At 42.9% G+C, this 19,713-nt stretch overlaps 1 protein-coding gene across 1 annotated transcript in view; it reads left to right on the forward strand.

Moving 5' to 3' along the window:
* Positions 1-973: 973 nt before the first annotated feature.
* Positions 974-19,713, forward strand: part of ZNF644 (zinc finger protein 644) — a 78,084-nt gene continuing 59,344 nt past the window's right edge. The window contains exon 1 of the mRNA XM_054210917.1: positions 974-992. The gene's annotated coding sequence lies outside the window, so the exon portion shown is untranslated. The remainder of the gene's footprint in view (positions 993-19,713) is intronic.

The raw sequence follows: 19,713 nt of genomic DNA on the forward strand, positions 1-19,713 counted from the left end.
ATTTTGTTTATTTTTCACGTTTTCAGTGTAGGCTATTTGCATTTACTTACACTGAGCAAAATTCACTGCTGGGTAAGGATCCTTACTTTCAGTATACAAGCTGTAAATGAAACTCGGTATATCCTACAATTTCTTTTGTTGGTAACCCTTGCAACACTTGTAATTTATAAAACCCACTGACCTAGTGAGTGTATTCTTAATTCATCCTATTTGGCACAGTAGATGAGTCCTGGCTGAAGAATTAGTCTTGCGTTTGTCCCACACCCCAGCCAAGTGGAACTGCAGAGTATGTAGCAGCGTGCGGCTTGGCCAAAGATCTCAGATGCTGGACTAAAAACACAAGTTCTTAGTCAGAGAAAACTTGCCACAAAACCAATAGTTCTGCCTGAGTTTGGCCTTCATGTGTTTACGTACTGCTAGGAGGTGAAAGGGCATTTGACTCTAATGGTTCTTTTTGTTTCAGCTCTTTGTTTTGTTTGAGGGTATTTGCCATTTGGTAGGTGCTCAGGCCTTGTTTTGTTCCCGGTTTTACTGATAGGTTGGCTTCTGATGGGACACGGCCCCCTTTAAACACACAGTCAAATCCTGACTTTCTGCCTTATGTTTAATTCCCACCTTAGTTACACACATTGTAGGGCAATTTTCTTAAGCATCCAGTTATTTGCAAGCTCCATTTTGCGGTGCCAGGTTCGAGAGCTTCGTTTCTAGGTCTTAGTTCCACCCAGAAACCAAGAGGTAGAGGTGTTGCCGAGGGGCACCCTGGCAGTGGGACGCGTTGTGAGGCAGGCGGGTTCTGCTCCCCGGCTGGAGCTCCTGCGCTGCCTGAGCTGCTGCCCTCTGCAGAGCACGCTGCAGGAAGCTGGACTCCAGGGACACCGCCGCACGTGACCCAACCACGTCCGCCTCCACCGGGAAGGAGCCCACAGCCCTGCTCAGCAGATGAAGACAAACCCTTCTTGGTTGCTGCAGCTGCACCAGCTCTCAGCCACCAGGTATTTAATGTCTTGAAGCTCTCCCCTCCGTGGGCTCCTCTGTCCCTGTCTTGCAGGCCGGTGTCTCTGGAGAGCCAAGTACTGTCAGCCTCCAGCCTGCTTCTGCTCCCCACATGGTACTCTGCTATGTGTTCCTCTGTTAGGAGACTTTGCCTCAACCCCTCTTGTCTTCTAAGTGATGCAGCAGCGATACTTTGGGGCAGAACAAATTATAGTGGAGGAACATAGCTCATAAGTATTGATTTCTAATTCGACATTTGCTGCATATTCTAGGCAAAATTGCAGATTTTGAGCCTTCATCTTCCGCATTCCATATCACTCAAATGGCAAAGATTTTGGCATGGTAAATCACAGAGGGAGGCGGAAAATCTGGTGCAAAGTGAGATAATGTCGTTCTTCAGCATCATGGTTTCTCTGTGCTCTCGTAGGAAGCTTAGAAAATAGAAGGTGCTGGCGGCAGATAAGTCACCTGGTTGCTGCTCTGCTTTTGGCATAAAGCTGGGGGGGAAAAGGGGGGGAGGAAATGTACACCGTGACTTTCAGGCTCAGATTGCAACTCTTCCTTCCTCCCAATGCAGTGCACATTCATAGAGTGGCAAACCTAGGCTGAGGCCTGCTACTGATTTAATATGACTCAGTGCACAAGATTATGAAGCAGCTAAGAGTCCTCAGCCTTTGGGACAGATTCTGGGGTAATGAAGAGATTCTCCATCCTGTATTGTGTGGCAATTAGACCTGATTTAGGCAGTGCTGTATCTCAGATAAAATCCATGGGCATAGTTTTGCTCCAGATTCTCATCAGGATGTGGGATTTTTCCTCTGTTTTCTCCAGCAGCAGCGCCAGGAGCCACCTTGTTTTTGGCTTTGTGAGGTGAGATCGAGAGGGCCCAGCTCTGCACCTTGCTGAGTGAGATCTCTTCTCTTCCTTCTTTGCTCCGCCCCTGTTTCTGGGAGCGTATGCTGTAGTCATAGGCAAGTGCTGGGGCTCCGTGCCTGCGATACAAAGTGACGGTGTGTATACAAAAAGTGCAGGGCTACCTAAATGGACTTCCACTGCCTGATGATGTGCGTGATTGGACAATTAAAAGATTCGCCTCTTGCCTTGCACTCTGAAGGAATGTGTGTTGCTTTCCAATGCCCAGTATATACCAGGGCATCAACTGTGGCTAGATGCTATTTGCACATTAGCCATGCAGTGAGCCAGCAGCATTCTCCTCTGTTCGCAGCAACCTCCCTGGAGGGGGAGCAGGCTGCTTAGAAGGTCAGGGGGGTACCTGTGCATCACAGGCGTGAAAAGCTGCCCTCTTTCTGCCCTGAGGCACAAACTTGCTTTCACTCTGTGAAGCAGAGCAGAAAAGCTGGGGTCCAACAGTGTTAGGTGTCCCTGAGTACCTGCAAGATGAAGGTGGCATGTGGGTATAAGAAATCCAGTTTGCTTCTCAACATGAGTAGGTGACGTCTGGGTGGGAAGGTAATGGGAATGCTAAATGATTGCTGATAACACTTACTAAGATGACAGCAAATCTCCTCTATATTAATGTTCAACTTTTGAGACTAGATTGAGTCTTACTTTAATAAAGCAGGTAGGAAGTCTAGAAGTAGCTCTTTAATCTTCAACTAGAAATGGAATTTTGAAATCCATTATCTTAGGAATGCAATAATCAAACAGAGTAATAACTGATGTTAAGCCTACTTTGAATGTTATTTAAATTACTTCTTAGGTGGAAACAAAAGTTGATAGGATGGTGTCGGGTTCACTTGGACGTCTGCTTTGCCTATGCAGTTGCCCACATGAGGAAGAGAGGTTGATCAGCATGTATTTTCTGGCTATATGATTGTTTGGGAACTGCCAAAGGCTAAAAGTCATTATGTGATTCTTAAATACTTCCATTTGCTACTTGTTCCAACAAAAGGCTGTTGAAACTGTATCAGTGTTATTTTATAAGCACAGCTCTGCCCATGAGGACTTCACCACGATGGGTACCCAGTGTGGTGCATCTTCAGGAATCTTCAGCGTTAGAGAGAAAAGACCTGTTGGTCAGTCTCTTTCCCCCTACTGCTGAACTGTTCCCCTTTGCACATTTTTGATCTCCCCTGGTAAATCTGTGCCTGATCCCATGTATACATGTGTCCTATTGTTCCCCACACTGTAACGCTCTCCTGTTTTTCCCAAATGTTGTCACATCTCTTTTCTCCTTCCCGTGTTTTTCATCTCTCTCTGCCCATTTGTATAACACATCTGCGCTCCCTGTTGTTTTCAGCTTCTAATTTAATACCACTGGTGAATTTCTCAGTCTCTCTGCAGATCATTAAAAAGAGGCTATGTGGGACTGCTTGTAAAAGAAAATGTTGCGTTCCCAAGATAGGTTACAGACTGGTGTGTGTCACTACTCTTTGTTTTGGAACTTTTAGCTTTGTTTAGTTCTTTAACAGATGCAAAATGATCTCTGAGTCTCTTGTTTGCCACTTCAGTGTGAGAATACAAGGAACACAAATTCAAAAGTTGCAGGACTTGAAAGGACCTGTGCAGCCCTAGGGAAAGAGCAGTTTGCCATGTAAGCAAAACAAAAAAAACAAATGAACAAAATCCCAGCCCAACAAGAAAACCAGTCTGTCCCCAGGCTGTGGGCAGGTGAGGGAAGCCCTTTCCTCCTTCCCGCTCTCTGTGCAGTCTGTTTCAACCCACCATCGTGCTCAGTGGCTGAAGAGTTGTCAGAAAATGGATGTGTGCCTGAAATACCATCGCATAGCGAAAGGCCGAGCTGGCATGCCTGTGGTGTAGGTGAGAGGAGTTCTGCTCTTTGTTGCTGTTTTGGTGCTGCTCCTGCGAGAAGCTGGGGGGTCACATGATTGCTTTAATCCAGCAAAAATCTCTGCGGCTGATGCTGCCAAAAGGAGCATTTGTGTGCTGTGGTGGGTGGCAGAGTTGAATGAGGGAACAAATCCAACTGCGAGCTGCCTCATTGCCTCATCAAGTCAGCCTGAATGCCAGTGTTGACACAAAGGAGGGAGTTGTTGGGGCAGGAAGGAAAGATGGGCTCACAGAAGACTGAGCAATGTCATCACAGGGTCAGTGGAGAGGGAGGCTCTTGGTACATGAGTCTCTCCCCTGGGCCTGATTTTAGGATGTGGATAAGCACTGCTGCGCCTGTGAGAGCTGCACATGTCAGGTGATGCCCAGGGTAAATCCATGCACAGGTCTTAAAGCAGTGTTGAACTGACAGACTCATCCTTTCATTTTGCTCGTGTTCCCTGCTGGAGTTTTTTTGCTGAGAAGGCTCTCATTCTCAGCCCTGTGTTAGGCCAGGGGAGATGGTCTCATGGTTGCATCTCTGACTAGGTTAAAGGATGGCCTTGAGTAGCAGCAAGATTTGTGAAAGTGCCCTGCAGGCTGCATCTCCTGGCACAGACTCCCCGCACCCTTGGTCCTCCTTGGCTGCAGTGCAGGAGGCAGCACAGCATTGCCCGGATGGTAGTTTTAACTCTTTGTCACTTAAAATTCAGACAGTGTTCAAGCAACACAGCAGTAAATAAACCACTGGCCCCCCTGTACAATCACATCCTTCACGTTGCCCTTGCTACCAGAGTTAGTAATGTTGTGTGCAACTCCCCAAGCACAGGCTGGGAGTTGGGGAGCGTAAAGTGTGCCTCAGGGGGCTGGCAGCAGCAGCGAGTGTTTGAGGCTGGATCTGATACCCACTGGTGCTGGATGAACTTGCTGTCGGGTAACTGTATAGATAATGTTTAGCTTCGGTCAACAGCAGGGCTGTAAACTGAAACAAATAGCTCAGTTCTGATTACTTTTTCTAGAGGAGATGATGCATAAGGAAATTGAATTAAAAATTAACTTTGAAATGAGCTCAAGGCTTTTTACCAGCCACTTAGAACTTTAAAACATCTGATATTAACAAAAGAACCTATTTAAAATAATGGTAAACTGCCATCTGCTGGTAAAAAAGTAATGCACATAATGAACAAGCAGACTTTGGAAGTGATAAACAATTCTTTTGTATTTCATGTGCTACAGTCAAATATATAAATGACATGGAAGCTGCATATATTTATTTTACTGTTTTTCATCTCCGTTTGCATTTTCATATAGAATATGCTAAACAGATGCCTATAACATAACTAACTTTAACGACAAGCGCAGAAAACCAAAGACAATAAAGAATGAGGGCTAATAAAAGCAGATGAGCGATCAGGATGGTGACAGCCTCCAAATGTGTCCTATTTACATTGCTAATAATGATTCACAAGCGCTTCCTTTTTTGATCCCCCCCTCGACCCAACCCTCCCGTATGACCAGAATTGTAGCACTGAGAAGCATTTCCTGACTTCTTCAATTTGATTTTTTTGTGTGTGTGGTTCCTTAGTCAACCCTGTAAATAGGAACTGGGTCTTTAATTGTTCCTGATTTAAGTAGGTCATCTTCGCCAATACACAAATCTCTCCTATTCTTGTAAGTCAGGTCAGCTATTGAAAGGAGATGGCAAATACTTAGTACACAAATATGGCCAGAGAAAATAATTTAACAAAGGGCCACTCCCAAATTATATGGCATTACACAACCAGTTTCCATAAATCACAAGTATGAGTGCACTACAGGGGAGAGACTATCAGATTTCATGTTTCTATAGTGCTTAGCAAGTAGGTGTGCTGAGCATGGCTGGGTCCCTGAGGTGCTGCTGCGCTATAAATAGCGGTATTAGCGTGAATTACCTCCAATGCAAACATCAGGCCACTTGCCTTTTTCATATGCATGCAATTTTCTTTTACGATTGTGGTTATTCCAAACATAACCCATTGTTTTAGCAAACTGATCTTGTCATAGGAAATGCTTAAAGCAGGCAAAGAAAAAATAGGTCAGTTCTTCCTTTGAAATCAGAGAGAAGTGTGTATTTGTAATATTTCCCAGGTTTATTTCCTTGGAGCAGGTTTGGCAGGTATGAGAGGAAGTTAAAGATTTATTTTTGGTGCTATGTACCAGATGTCATACTGGCTCTTCTGAGACAGTTGCTTTTATCTCCAGGAGTACCTGCTCTAGTAGCAATGAAAAAAGTGACTTGAATCCCATTTAAAGCATGTAGTATGCACTCTTCACATGCCACTGAAGGAAAGGGAAGGCTTGTTTGGGAGACTCCAGGCAGAGTCTTTCTGCGTCATCATAAAGCAAACATGTTTGCATCCCTGTCAGCAGTGTTTTGGCCTTTTTGAAGAAGTGGTGAACTAATGTGCCCAAATGCAGGGCTTGTGACCGCAGCACAGGCTGAAGGTCTACAAATACAACCAGTTTGGAGTGCCACTGTATTTATGTGGTCTCTGCACGTGGCTTTTTTGTAGGGTCCAGGTGGTTCTTTGTAGAGCACCATTTCTGGGGAATCTGTGGTGCTGTGTGTACTCCGTTGACGCTGGTCTTAATCAAATGCTGCTCAGCATCTTGCTGATGAGGCCCTGCTTGGTGGCAGAGGAGCATTAAGGATACAGGGCCAAATCCTCAGCTCAGGAAAACACCACAACTGTTTTTGACTTTTAATCTGTGGAGGATCTGGCCTGTGATGCATGGTCACAGAGACACATACACCCTGCTCTGGGCCCTGTTTACTGAAATGCTCCAATGGCAACACATGATCAAAGGGAAACAGAGCCAGGGGAACAGCGGTGCCCATGGATACCTGTTAACGGGTGGGAGCTGAAGCACACAGTTGGCATCAAAGACACTACTGTCCTCTGCTTTGCTCTGCAGCACTTCAGTCTCCCTGCTAATGGGACTTTGCCCTCCAGCTGAAGTGTGACTGACGGTTGAAATAACAGTCCCAGTTTATTCCAGGTATGCCATTGACCTGCATGACCTATAGAAGGATAAGGTAAAGGCAATCAAAGCAGCACGCTCCTGTAGCCTCTAAGGGCTATAAAAATGGAAACATAGGAAACAAGCTAGTAGATATGTGAAGGAAAGAAATGAGGATGGGGGTTCACTGTTCCCCACTAATAGGGTAAATCAGGAGTTCAGTGAGACTGAGATTTGACCCAACAAGAGAAAGGAGATGAATAAGAAATGATCAAAAGATAGAGCTGGTATTTCCTTCATGTTATGCTAGAATCACTCTGTTCAAAAAGTCTTCTGAACCATGGAGAGCTGGGGTGGGCAGGGGTGAAGAGGTGGGTTATGATGATGGGAGGGTATTGTCATTACATAAATTGGAGCAGTTCAGGTCTGTTTAACTGTTTAATGCCATATCCCCTTTGTCTTTTTTGAGCTTACTTTGCTGTGGGATGGGGGAAATCGTGCTGACAGCACAACTGGTTGGTTGGAGGTTTCCTTTCTCTGTGTTTCCAGAAAATTAAGCGTTGTGTCCTGCCTACGCTATGTTCAAGGTTTGGCAAAGGGCATTTGATGGGTTTGCCATCCTTTTGGCCAACACTTAATCCTGTTTCCTTTTCATACTATCCCTCCTGTACTAAAATGGAGTGGTCAGGCTAAGTAACAATAAAGTTAAAGGTATTCCTGCTCCTTGGTAAACCACTAGTAGTCAGTGGCCAGTTTCTAGTGAAGTGTAGTTCCCAAGATGAATTGAGATCCTTATCTTTGCAAAGATTACTGCATGGTGGACTCAGAAGTGATACCTAGCAGTTAAGTGCTGTTCAGAAAGCTATAAAACATTAATTTTAAAAATCAAGAAGCATGAAATAGATATTATTTCACTGGCACGGGGAAGGGGGAATGCTAACAGAATCATGTAATGGCTGCACACTTGTTAGTTTCTGTGAATACAGGGATGTTTGGAGACCTCTGGTATTCATTTGAAATAAACAATGAAATAAGACTCATATGCTATACGCTTGTCAAAGCCAGGCGTAGTGATCAGCTAATATGCTTATCAGTCAGGCAGTGTATACAGAGATACTCTGCTTTCACACTGTCTGCTGAGTGGAATTGGGCCCATGAGTAAGCCAGGTGATTAATCTGCAGGGGTTTATTTTTTCTGAACGGTTAATGTCCTCTGTTTCAGAGCAACAGCCCATGGCTCATTAAGCAGGGAAGATTTGAATGCAAGTGTGAAGGGCAACACACAAAGATTCTCCACACATCTCTTGTTTGAGCCTTGGAGATTAGAAAAATGAAGTATTGGAGAAAGTTTGTCCTATGCTGGGGCTGGACCAGTACTCTCTGAAAAGCAGTGATACTGTTAGAAAATATTTATGTATTTCAGTCAACAAGGATAAAGTCTAAAGCTACAAAAATTCTTGTAAGATGGTAGTGGACACTTGGTACTAGCCCAGAAATGCACAGCTGCCACTTCAGCTGACCTGCTGTGAGAATCATGCCCTTTTTAAGTCTGTTGCTCCATTTCTTTGGTGATTACATCTCTCTCTTGCTGCGTTCTTTCCACCCGTACTGTTGTGTACTCTGGCATCAGATGCTGAGAAAGCAAATGGGGCTGCTGAGTCCAACTGCCTCAACAGAAACGCAACAGGGGAAATAAATATTCACTCTGAAAGATCTTGCAATATTAGATTAATCTTAAGGGTATCATCTTGAGGTTATTAGCCGCTGTTTATAGTCTGTGTTGTACCTGTTTGTAAAATCAATTTCTGTCATCAACTGAAATATTTGAAAACATGTTGATTTAGGGAAAATATTTTTCTGATAATATGGTGTTATGTAAGCATTAATTAATTTATTAACCTTAGTAACCTTCTTGAGAAATAGGGAAGTATTTCAACATTGTTTTTACAGATGGGGAAACTTAAGGCTCAGGTGTATAGATTTAGATTTGCATATTCTAGTGTTTGCTAACTAGGCATTTGGCTCTGCTCACTTTTACTGGAGTCTTTTCCTCGCTTGAATTCCTGGTCATGGAGCAGCAGTGTCCTGTGCAGCCCCTCGCACTCCTCCGATTGCATCCTGTGAGCAAGTCCATGCTGAGAAGGAGGGTAGCCTTGAGGAAGGGTTATGTGGTAAAGGGGTGAGGAAGATGAGTGAATGACCATTTTGCTTCAGGCTGTAAGAAAGATGTGCCGAGTTCCCATTTTGAACCTGGGAACCAGGAAAGGAGAGTGGCTGAACAGGAGGGAGCAGACCTGGGCTCTGTGCTTCCATTCACACACGTTCAGATTGGAGAAGCAAAGACAATAAGGCAACATTGGGAATACAGACTAGAGTTGCAAAATCATGGACCCAATCTAATAATTTATTGGCTCTAGGAACAGGAGACTGTTGTAAACTGTTGCAATTATTGCGGACAACAAAGTCATTGGAAACGGGAGTGCCCAGTATGACAAAACAAAGCAAGCCTCCCCAAAAGACCTCTCAGTCCTACGGTGCAATCTTTCCCTGCTCTATTAGGTTGCCCTAAATGTAACTATTATATTATTAGATATTTACCCATGATCTGGGCTTCCACTGCGCTGTGGAGATGCAGTGACAATGGGGAAGGATTGAGGATGCTTATGAGAAAGGAAAGCAAGCAGGTTTCAAGGGTTTCTGGGCTTTGCTCTCCGTTGAACCTCTACTGGGTTTTTCTTTATTTTTCTCTCCTGTTATGCTTTAAAGTTCTACTATAAACAATTAGAGGAAATTTAGCAATAATATTGCCTGTGGAGACTAGGAAAGTAAGAATACATTCTACATCACCACTTCCCTTTGTTTGTCTTTTTTATCTTGTTTATCTTTGATGAGCTGCAGATGAAATAACCAGCTAACCGATTTCCCATACAGGGCTGCCACTCATGCTGATGAAACTCTGCTGACACGGGAGTATGCTCTGTAGCAGTCTAGCAGTATCCATTTCTTATTCCAGTAGACTGACAGGTCACTCAGGGAGACTAAAAACTCTATTCTGAAGTGGAAAAGAAACTGCAATTTCAATTTTGTTTTGATTTGAAATTTTCCAGCTACCTATCAAGACCAAATCCTTGAACTATTTACTCAGAGGAACTGAAATACCCCTATTTGAAATAGTGGATATGCAAGATTTAGCCATTAAAGAGTTGGGGTAAAATTAAAATCCCCTTCAATAATAACTAAAGTCAGAGAAAATCTTTCAAGAAAATTAAACACTTGATCAAAAAGAGAGAAGGGTTATTGTTGAGAGCGTAAAGATTAAACAGGAGAGTTGTCTCGGAGAATAACCATCAACGATAAGTAGCAGGCAGTTAATAATATCCCCTCAGGGATCTTCTTTCACTCATGTAGGTTTTTGGACAAATACAATTTTACATTTCTTATAGTTAAAGCATGAGAGAGCTTCATGTCATTCCAGAGTAGCAATAAAACTTCAATAGAATAAGGACAACTGGAGAGGTGGGGAAGGGGGTGACCCAGAAGCTGAAACAGTGGGGAGCCAGTGGTGGTTCTCTCTAAACAACTCTGCTTTTTAACCCTCAAATTCTGAGACCTGTTCTCAGTCTCTCTGACGTGCCTCTTTTTTTCATATCCACGCTGTATTAGTGCTGAGTTTTACATGGCATTGCCCCTCGTTATATAGCAGCTGAAAATGAATGAGAGACCAAGGAGACTAAGGGTGCGATTCCATGTTGTAATTAAGAGCTGGTTTAAAGCTTGAACATGCAAATGGTTGAGTTGGCAGAATTAAAGGGATGGTAATCTGCAGCTAGGGGAAGGCGCGTAGGGTGGAAAGGACAGGGGCAGGAGGGTTTGGAGAACCTCTCAAGCCAGCTCTGCAGCTGGAGAAATTGTAACATGAAACGGCTCCCTTGATCTCTCATTTTTCTTCTCTTATTCTCTCCTCCTTTGTAATTACAATAATAAATCTTTTTGTTCCTTAACCATCTTGTGGCCATTGCAAACATTTAAGAATTAATGCAGTTCTCACACATGATGCACATGTTCTGCATGTCCCCTTGTGTCCCTCCATTTATTCATTTATCATGTACACACAAAATTCCCATAAAATATTAATCTGAAATACAAATCTCTCTTTGCATCCTGGGAGCATTTGCATATAGTAATGTTAACGAGATTATTAATTCTGCATGCACAGTCTGTGGACTGCATACAGGGCCAAATCTCTCTCAGCAAACATGGCTGAAATCAGTGACAATTTCAGAAACATTATTTTCTTACTAAAAATGCTGAGTGGAAAGTCACAGTTTCTTAGGACTGAAGTATTGTCCTTAATACTCAAACAAGAGGATCTGAATTTTAGTTTTCAGTTTTTCCTTCTAAGAGTTCATCTGTAAAAAGGAATTCTATACTGCTCTTCCACAGAGGCCAGCCCCAGGGCACCTTGGAGGCCAGTGGAAGCTGTGGGGGGTGGCTCTTGGGCAAGGACACGGCTCTTGGCCTAGGCTGTACTCTGGAGGGATGAAGGCAGGGAGGGAGGGAAGGAAGAAGGGGAACAATCTTGTCTGAGCCTGATGGTCTGCACTGGCCTGCTTGGATCCTTCACATTCCAAGGCAGGCTTAAGATAAAAAGTAGTACCAACAATGAAAAATGGGTTCTTTGCTTGCACCCAAATCCTGCCAGACACAGAAATACCAGGACACGTTACATACACCCCTTCCCCCGGTTCAGTTCATTCCCTAGCAAGTCATTTTGTTCGTGGTGGTGGATTGGTAAAGGGTTGCAATTTCCTCAGTGAAACCTGTGTCACTGGAGGTTTCCGAAGCTGCTTCTGCAGCTGAAGTTGGACCTTTCCTTCTGCCGGGACAGGGAGAAGCAACAGGCATTGCCAAAGTGGAGCAGGTCCCTCCTGCCAGGAGCCGCACCGCTCGGGGGAAGCCGAGACTCTCAGTGGGGAGCACGTAATAGGTCCCTGGTTGCTGCTTCTGGGTCTCACAGTGCTCTGTCTCTGCTGCAGTAAAATCAAAGCGCTGCTTCGTGTTTCAGGAAACAAGGTATTTTCAGTTTGACTTTATTTCTATTCTGATATTCAAATTTAGATGTCTGTAGTTTGTGAAAACAGTCAGTGCTTTACTGTATACAGGAACGATGCCGTTGATCCCTCAACTCCTAACTGTAAAGCGTTCATTTGGCTGTACAGCTTTTAAAAATGTTATAAATGAAGCATGTGAGACAACCTCCATAGCTGGAGTTAAGCACTTACACGTGCTAGCAGAATCAGGGACCAAGTTGTTAGAAAGATCTTTCAGTACTAACTGGAGATCCGTAAGAAATTGTCTTAACCAAGCCATCATATTTCTCTTAATCACTACTACTACTACATCATCTTTTTTCTTTCACTTCTGTCTTATTCATGCTTAAATGAGAAACATCTGTTTCCATTTTTCACATTGTTCTGTTATGTGAGTAACGATATCAGACATCTTTTTTTTTTTCCTGCACTGTGAGAGAATAAATTAGTGTTAAGTTTTGTGAAGTGCTTTAAAACACTAAAGCAAAACATCTGTTTCAGCTGCAGGTCATTAAGATGAAAAATCCTAGCCTGTGTGCAGTGCAAAACTGCCAAAAAATTTATCAGTCCAAGCACATTTCTTCACCTGTCTTTTACTGTAACAACTGAAGATGGCGAAAGGACAGTAAATCTTGTCTTCAGGGATGGAGCAATTAAAAGTGCTCAGTGCTGTAATCCACAGCAGTACCTTGTAGTAATGAATCCAGCTCTGATCTGGAGATGCCTGGAGGTTGCTCCAGTGTCGTAGACTTCAAGCTGAGAGTCTCCTTGACCTCCACATCTTCCAACCAGGCGCAGCATTGTGCCCGATTGCCTAATCCCCTGTAGGTGTTTGATGTTTGTGTTACTGAACTTCAGTTGAAAATCCTTCCCCCTGCCCCCAATCGTTTAAGATTTGGAGATTGTTTCCAGGGCAGGTGGCCAGAGTAAAGCTCAAATGGCAAATCTACTTTACAGGTGAACTGAGATGCTCTTTACGTGCCAAAGCCCAAATGTAGATGTCTGTGTTCCTTTGTTGATAATGATCTCCTTTGTAAAGCACTTTGAGGTCTAGAGATGAAAAGCCAACAACTACCTGAGAGCTTGGCTATTAATAAATAAAATAATTAATATTAACAACAATGAGTGCATTCACTGAATTCTATAGGAAATGCCAGACCTTTTGGGCAGGTCCTGGCAGGCAGGTAATAGCTCGGTTCTACAAGAAGCTGGATCCACCCTCATTTCCCTCCATCTTTAATTAAAAGGTCCAGATGTAAGTGTAAAGGAGGTGTTCAGCATCTGGCAGGCATGGGCTCCAAAACTGGATGGGAATTTTCTAGCACCTTAAGAGGAAATACTTGTTCGTTCTTCCAATCTGCTAAAGCAGCAGCCAGTGCAGTGTTGAGCAATTCTAGTGCACTGTGCTCACACCCTCCCTGGAGCAAATTAATGGGGCGGTGTGGGGTCTCTAGCAGCCCTATGCGCTTTTTTGAAGAAGTATTCTGGCTCCCATTTAATTTAAATGCTGACGTTTTGAGACAGGAGACTCTATATATGTTGCTGCATTGAATCTGTTCACCTGCAGCTCTCCCCACCCCCAGCTTATGAGCATGATTTCCTTTTATGCACTGCTCTGTCACAGCTTGGCAAGTTTCCCAAGACAATCCATACCAGAAAGGAGAATATGGCTGCTGAGCGGTGCAGACAGGAGAAATGCCTTATGTAACACATTCATTTAAATACTATGAAATGTTGAGACATGCGAGACATAACTGAAAGCAAAATGCAGCCCTTAATCTCTAGCATCAGTTCTCCTGCTTGCCCTCACCATCATCAGCATCTAATAGTCACTGACTGTCTCCATTCACGTCTCCATCTTTTTCAAGAAACTGCCTGCGGCAGAATGTACAAACAGCTTGGCAAGCGGTTTTAGGGGCAGGGTTTTTATTTATTTTTTTTCCTCCTAATTCCTCATGAGCCTCATGAGCATTTCCCCACTAATATGCCTGTGGCATCATTAGGTGTTTAATGAGAGTGACGTTGCCTGAATATTACTGGTTTTATAGCTCATTTTGTTTTGACAAGTCTTCAGTTTTGTGGCAGTTTATAGTGTGCAGACTTCTCCTTCTTATATCTGACTTTTAGAATTTGTAGAAATATTTATCACAGAGTTATTGTCATAAAACCTGAAATAATGAATTGTCAACATTCATTATGTTCAAGTGCAATATATGTTCAACACCACAGTAGTTTAATGGCATCAATTAATTATTTTAGTATATTTCTTTTGTATAATTGAAGCACCAAGAATAGTCCAATAATGGCCACATCTTGGATAGCAGTTCAGTGCAATTCTGCAGATGAACAATCATGTTTGGTTTCTTTTAGCAGCTCCCCGAAAGACCAGCATGGACTCCAGCAGGTCGTGAATCACAGTCTTGTTCTTCTTCTTGCTCACATCCAGAATCTTGATCGTTATACGTTTTGCTTAGACAAAAAATTACAGCATTATACCTGCAGAAAACAAGGCTGCTGAAATTTTAAGTGCTGAACAGACGCGTACGATGTCATTTTACCCCCTGTGTTTTGTCTGCATGTTGGCTGTGTTGCATCCATTTCTGTACTGATTAAATTAAATGGATGCAGTTCTTGTGTACAGACAAGACCATAATTCTTACTCAGGAATATGCCATCTTCATTTACCGTGTCATATGGATGATCAATGCTGAGCAGTGCATTTATTCAACAGCTGTGTCTGTGTAAGAAAAATGGTGATATTTTTAACACACTAACTAATGCCCATGAAGTTCTCACTTCTATATTATCTTCCAAGTGATTTTACCTGGTTTAGGTGCGGGTGCGTGCTGTCTTATTGCCACAGTGGCAGAGTAGATCAAATACATTCTTTTCTGGCTAGGAGCCTTTAAAACAACTAGCTGCTGTCATGAATTTTGCTTGCTTTGCTAAGATGAGCAGAGTTATTGGGGAGAAGGTCAATGAAAGTACTCTTTGCTGCTTCCTTGTGGAATGTGCGTCCTGCATATCAGTAAAGGGGAAGAAGCTGCACCTGTCTCCAGTCCCTTTTCTCCCACCACACTGCAGCGTGACTGCACAACCATTTTGCTTTTGGGATTTGCCATGGCTGGTTAGCAGTGACGGGCCCCAGGGCCCCAGAGGTCTCTGCCTCTGCTCCCAGTACAGCCACAGCCGGTGGAGCTGCACAGCCCCCAGAGTGGACAATGTTAACAAAACTGTAATTGTATACATAGCTACTGTTTCAAATGTTCATATCCTGGCTTCCAACATCTCTATTTTTATGCCGTTGTTTACATTTAATAGCAGTTACCAGCCAGTGGTTAACTGGCTTTATTTTGGAAACCTTGACGTTCCTCTTGCCAGTACTGAAGCTGTGAAGATAAGAAACAAAGACATGCCTTTTTACTCTGTTTCTTCTGATAGGTTTTGTCATTTGGCAACTGTTGTTCTATTAGACTATGCAGAATTTGGACAGGATTCTGATCTCCTACAAAGTGACACACACACTTATTAGAATGCAGGAGCAGGTTTGGGGCCTTTTTTATGATACACCATGCTGGGTGCCATGCATGAGAAATTAGAGTCTGTCTGTTATTATGTGACCAAACAGCTGCAGGAACTTCTAGTGCTTTTAAATAGTAGTAAAATGAAAATCAAAATAATATTCCCATAATGCAGAATGTAAAGCACAGGCTCTCCTTCTGCAAGTCTCCCGGGCTCTAGAAGAGAATGATCAAATCTGGACCAAGCCAGTCGTCTTACACTTAAGAGTTCCATTGAAGTAAAACTAAAAATAAGGAGACATTTTGGATTCTTCTGCAAGCTCTTTCATGATAGTTCCTATTTCCATAGTCTCTTTTCAAACCCAGCCCAATGTAAGAACAAATAAAAAATAAAAAACCCCTGTAATTTCTAAATTAAATGAAACACAGGACTAGAAATTTTTTTCATTTACTGCCTCAAAGGTATATTTTTGAAAACCGTATAACCTTTGGAAGAAAGGATCCCATGGTTAGGATGCTTTGCAGTTGACATTGATACATACTACATTTTCTGTTAGGTTATTTTTCCTTTTAGATGCACAGGTAATCACTCACATGGCATTTCCAAATAAGCAGTGGGGAACTCCCCAAGCCATTTAATTTTCCTGGTCCTGCTGGGAAATGGATTTGTTCAGTCAGCCTCCCTGCAAGTAAAATACCCTCATCCCACTCAGAACAAAAGAACTGCCAAATGTGGAGAGGCCAGCTAGCTTTGTCCTTCTGTCCAGCAGAAGTGCTCCTGTGCTACCATTAAGGCCTTATTGCCTGAGCATTGTGCATCCCCTGGGGCTCCCTGGGAGTGCCCCAGCTCAGATGCTGGGGGAAAATTCCTCAGAAACCTTCGTTTCCCCTGACACACACATATAGTCTGGACCATCTCCACCCCTTGCTGCCTTTCCCTGGAGCAGCCCCGTACCTGTCCAACAGAGCCATATGGCTTGGCCCTTACACTGCAGCTCTGCACCTGTATGCGTGCCATACCTGCCCAGACCTGTTCTGCACCATCTGGCGATGCAGCCCTTTGGTTTACAGTGACGTGCCCTCATCGTCTCCCTAGCCCTGCCCCCTCCACCTGGCCCTGGGCTGCCATCTGCAAACACTTTGTCCTCCTCACAGCCAGTCTTCCTCCATACTTGGGAGGCCACAGCTACAAGACAAGCCTTTCTTACTTCTTTTAACCCAGAGGAGGAGTAGCCACCTTCTTTCCCAGAAGGAAGAGTGACACCCTTCTCCATACTGTCTGCAAAGCTAAAGGAGAGCACTGGAGAGTCTGTTTCTGAAGTGAAGACCGGGGTTGGTCATCCCAGAATGGACTGAGAGACCAGAGAGGTGCTGGCTGTCCCAGGGAAGGGATCAACAGCCCGCTGCAGCAGATCAGAAGGGTGGTGATAGGTGGGGCTTTTTACACAAAGGAAAGGGTGTGTAGGTTGTATGTGGTACGAATGTGCTGATGTCACATGAGTACTAGAAAGGCCTTGCATGGTATTCTGCTGAGGTTGTGGGGTAGATTTGTGCTTCATTTGCTGCACTGTGCACATACCTTGATGCCCAGAATCTCTGCATTCAAGGGCTTTTCCACTAGCTGTTCCACACAGGCTGTACTTTATACTGACCCACTTTAGCAGGAGGAATATAAAAGAGCCAAGGCTAACATACGCCTCAGGTTAGAAATGGTGGCTCCATGTCCTGAAGGTTCACCGTTATTTCCAGCCCTGCCTTCTTGCTAATATCAGGTATCAGCCCCTGAACTACCTATGAAGCACTATGATTTCCTGTTAGTGGGTCCTACGCAGCTAAAGCAGTATGTCCTCTCGGATGGTCTTTTCAGCCTCTCTGCTCTCAGTGTGCTGGAGAGCTGTTTGATCAATATGAGCTTTGACAGTCGAGCATCATTAATTTTCCAGAGCCTACTACTTGGAACTCCTGAAAGGACGGGCTGTCACTGTTTCTCATAGCCCTTGCTGGCCTGAACTGGCCGCTGCGCTGTCCTGCTGCAGCACAGGAGTGCTGCATGTGCCTCCAGCCACTGCACTCCTTCCCTGGGCCTGGGATGTAAATTCTGTCAGCTCTGTCAGGGGAAAAAAAAAAAAGGATTCACAATATATAATTATTTCTTTTTAAAGGATGAGATAAAATATAATGCATTAATGATAGAAGTGATTGTATACAAGTCGTGCTTAGTGAGTTCCCATTGTCTTAAATTAATCCTAATAAGCACTGTTTTCCCCAGCATGTACCATTTTAACAGTCATTGTGAAAAGCTGTGCTTCCTAATGTACTATCACAAATGTGATGACACCCTTCTCTTTTAGAAAGCATAATTGATAAAATGTGACAAAAACATGGTTATTGCTTATTCGTAAATGGGATACTTTAAAAAGTACTCTCAGTCTTACATTGATTGGGTTAAATGACTTGGTGATTAAGACGTCTACATGAAATATTAAACTACCATTATCTGGCTCCTGTTAAGATTCAAAATCAGGATTCTCTTTTGCACAGAGTAAGTAAAAGCTGTTCTGCTGTTTTAAAGCAGAATATAAACATTGTAACTCAAAGCCAAAGGTATATTTGAACGACAATTCACACATAACTTCTTAAAAAGGAATTTTAATATGCTTGGGGTGGAATTAGAGAGACACATCTGATTGATAGGCTGGTAGGTAGATTTGAGCGCTTCCTGAGAGTGTTCAGACATAGCTTCTTTTGCTGAAATTCCCAAAATGAAACTACTCTGCTGACTATTTCTGCTTTTACAGATACCCCATTTTTACTCTACGAATTATCTGCATGGTCTAACTAAAAATACACTTCCAAAGCCTTACCTGAGTTCATTTCCACACACTGACTTATGAGCACATTGTTGGAAACCAGAGTCAAGGGCTGTGAAACTGGGACAGATTTTAAAAGTGAACATGACTGTTCTTCTACGTTTCTTCCTTCTTTCTTTTGTCTGAGAAACATCTACTCAGCATGCATTCCAGGACGCATGCTGAATACATATTTTTTATTATATATTATTATTATTGTTATTTCAGTAAAATAACTATTTTAAAGTTATTTTGAATATGTATATTTCTATTACTAGGAAAATTAGTACTAGAATTTTCTTTCTTTGAGCCTGGTTGAAAGCTCATTAAAGTATTTGCAGCTATTTCACTAAGCTTATAATGAGACATTTAATGTTCCTATGAGCTTCACACTAAAAGCAGTAGTAGTATAATACAAGACCTGCCTGCAAATCCCAAACCCAAGACAGTATTTCCTGAACCGGGATAATGGCAAATGAACTGCTGTTCAAAATAATTCATATGAGAGCTTAGGCGGGATGTGATCTGGAAATACTGGATGAACAAGAGAAAGCAAAAGTTCTAATGTAGCTTTGATGATTGCACTGAAGATACTTTTTGGCAGATGAGCGGTAACGGATGTGGCCAAGCTGAGGAGCTGGGAGATGCTTCTCTGTTGGCATAGAGAAGGACCGTCAGGGAGGCTGGAAAGAAAAAAGTTACTGGGTAACAAAACTCGCATTGTAATGACCCTAGGTTTTCACTCGCTCTGTTCATTTTTGTCAACCTGCCATGCCATATACTGATTCTGTACGACCACAGAATCTGCTAAGTAATTTTTCAAAATTGCCTATTAACTCTACGACTGTGTAAAACTATTAGTTTTGTTTAGGTTTTTTTCCCTCCTTTTCAGGATTCAATTACAAAGATGACTGTTTTGATGCCCTGAAGATATATACTTATCTATACAGTACAATATACTCTAAAAAAGCTTTTGTAGTTTTTTTAAGCTTTATCTCTGATGTTAGAAAACTCAGCTATATTCATAATTAATTGTCTTGATCAAAACCAAATTCCTTACAATTAAGAAACAAACAGAAGGTATGGCATATCAAACAGACTTTCTGCTGCTGTGATCTTACCTAAACACAAAATAAGCTCCTCAGTACTTCCGCATTAATAGTAATAAAGTGCTTAAGTGCTTTTTTGCTTTCTTTACTTCTTCTTTAAATATGATTATTATGTCTTCCTGTACACAAACCTCTGGTGCTTTACAATAATAAAGATTTACATAATTCCATCAAGCATAAGGACGGGTGTATGTCCAGCTGACTTAATGAAAAAAATCACAATTGCTGACACAGCAATTGCCTACCGGGCAGTAGGAAGTTGTGGGGGAAAGAAGGTGGTTTGAAGTCCTGCCTGGTATGTGGTTGTACTAACACACTGGCAATGACATTGACAACTGAGAGATGCTGCTCATTTTTCAAG

Source organism: Rissa tridactyla, chromosome 8 (assembly GCF_028500815.1).
Source record: "Rissa tridactyla isolate bRisTri1 chromosome 8, bRisTri1.patW.cur.20221130, whole genome shotgun sequence".
Taxonomy (NCBI): domain Eukaryota; kingdom Metazoa; phylum Chordata; class Aves; order Charadriiformes; family Laridae; genus Rissa; species Rissa tridactyla.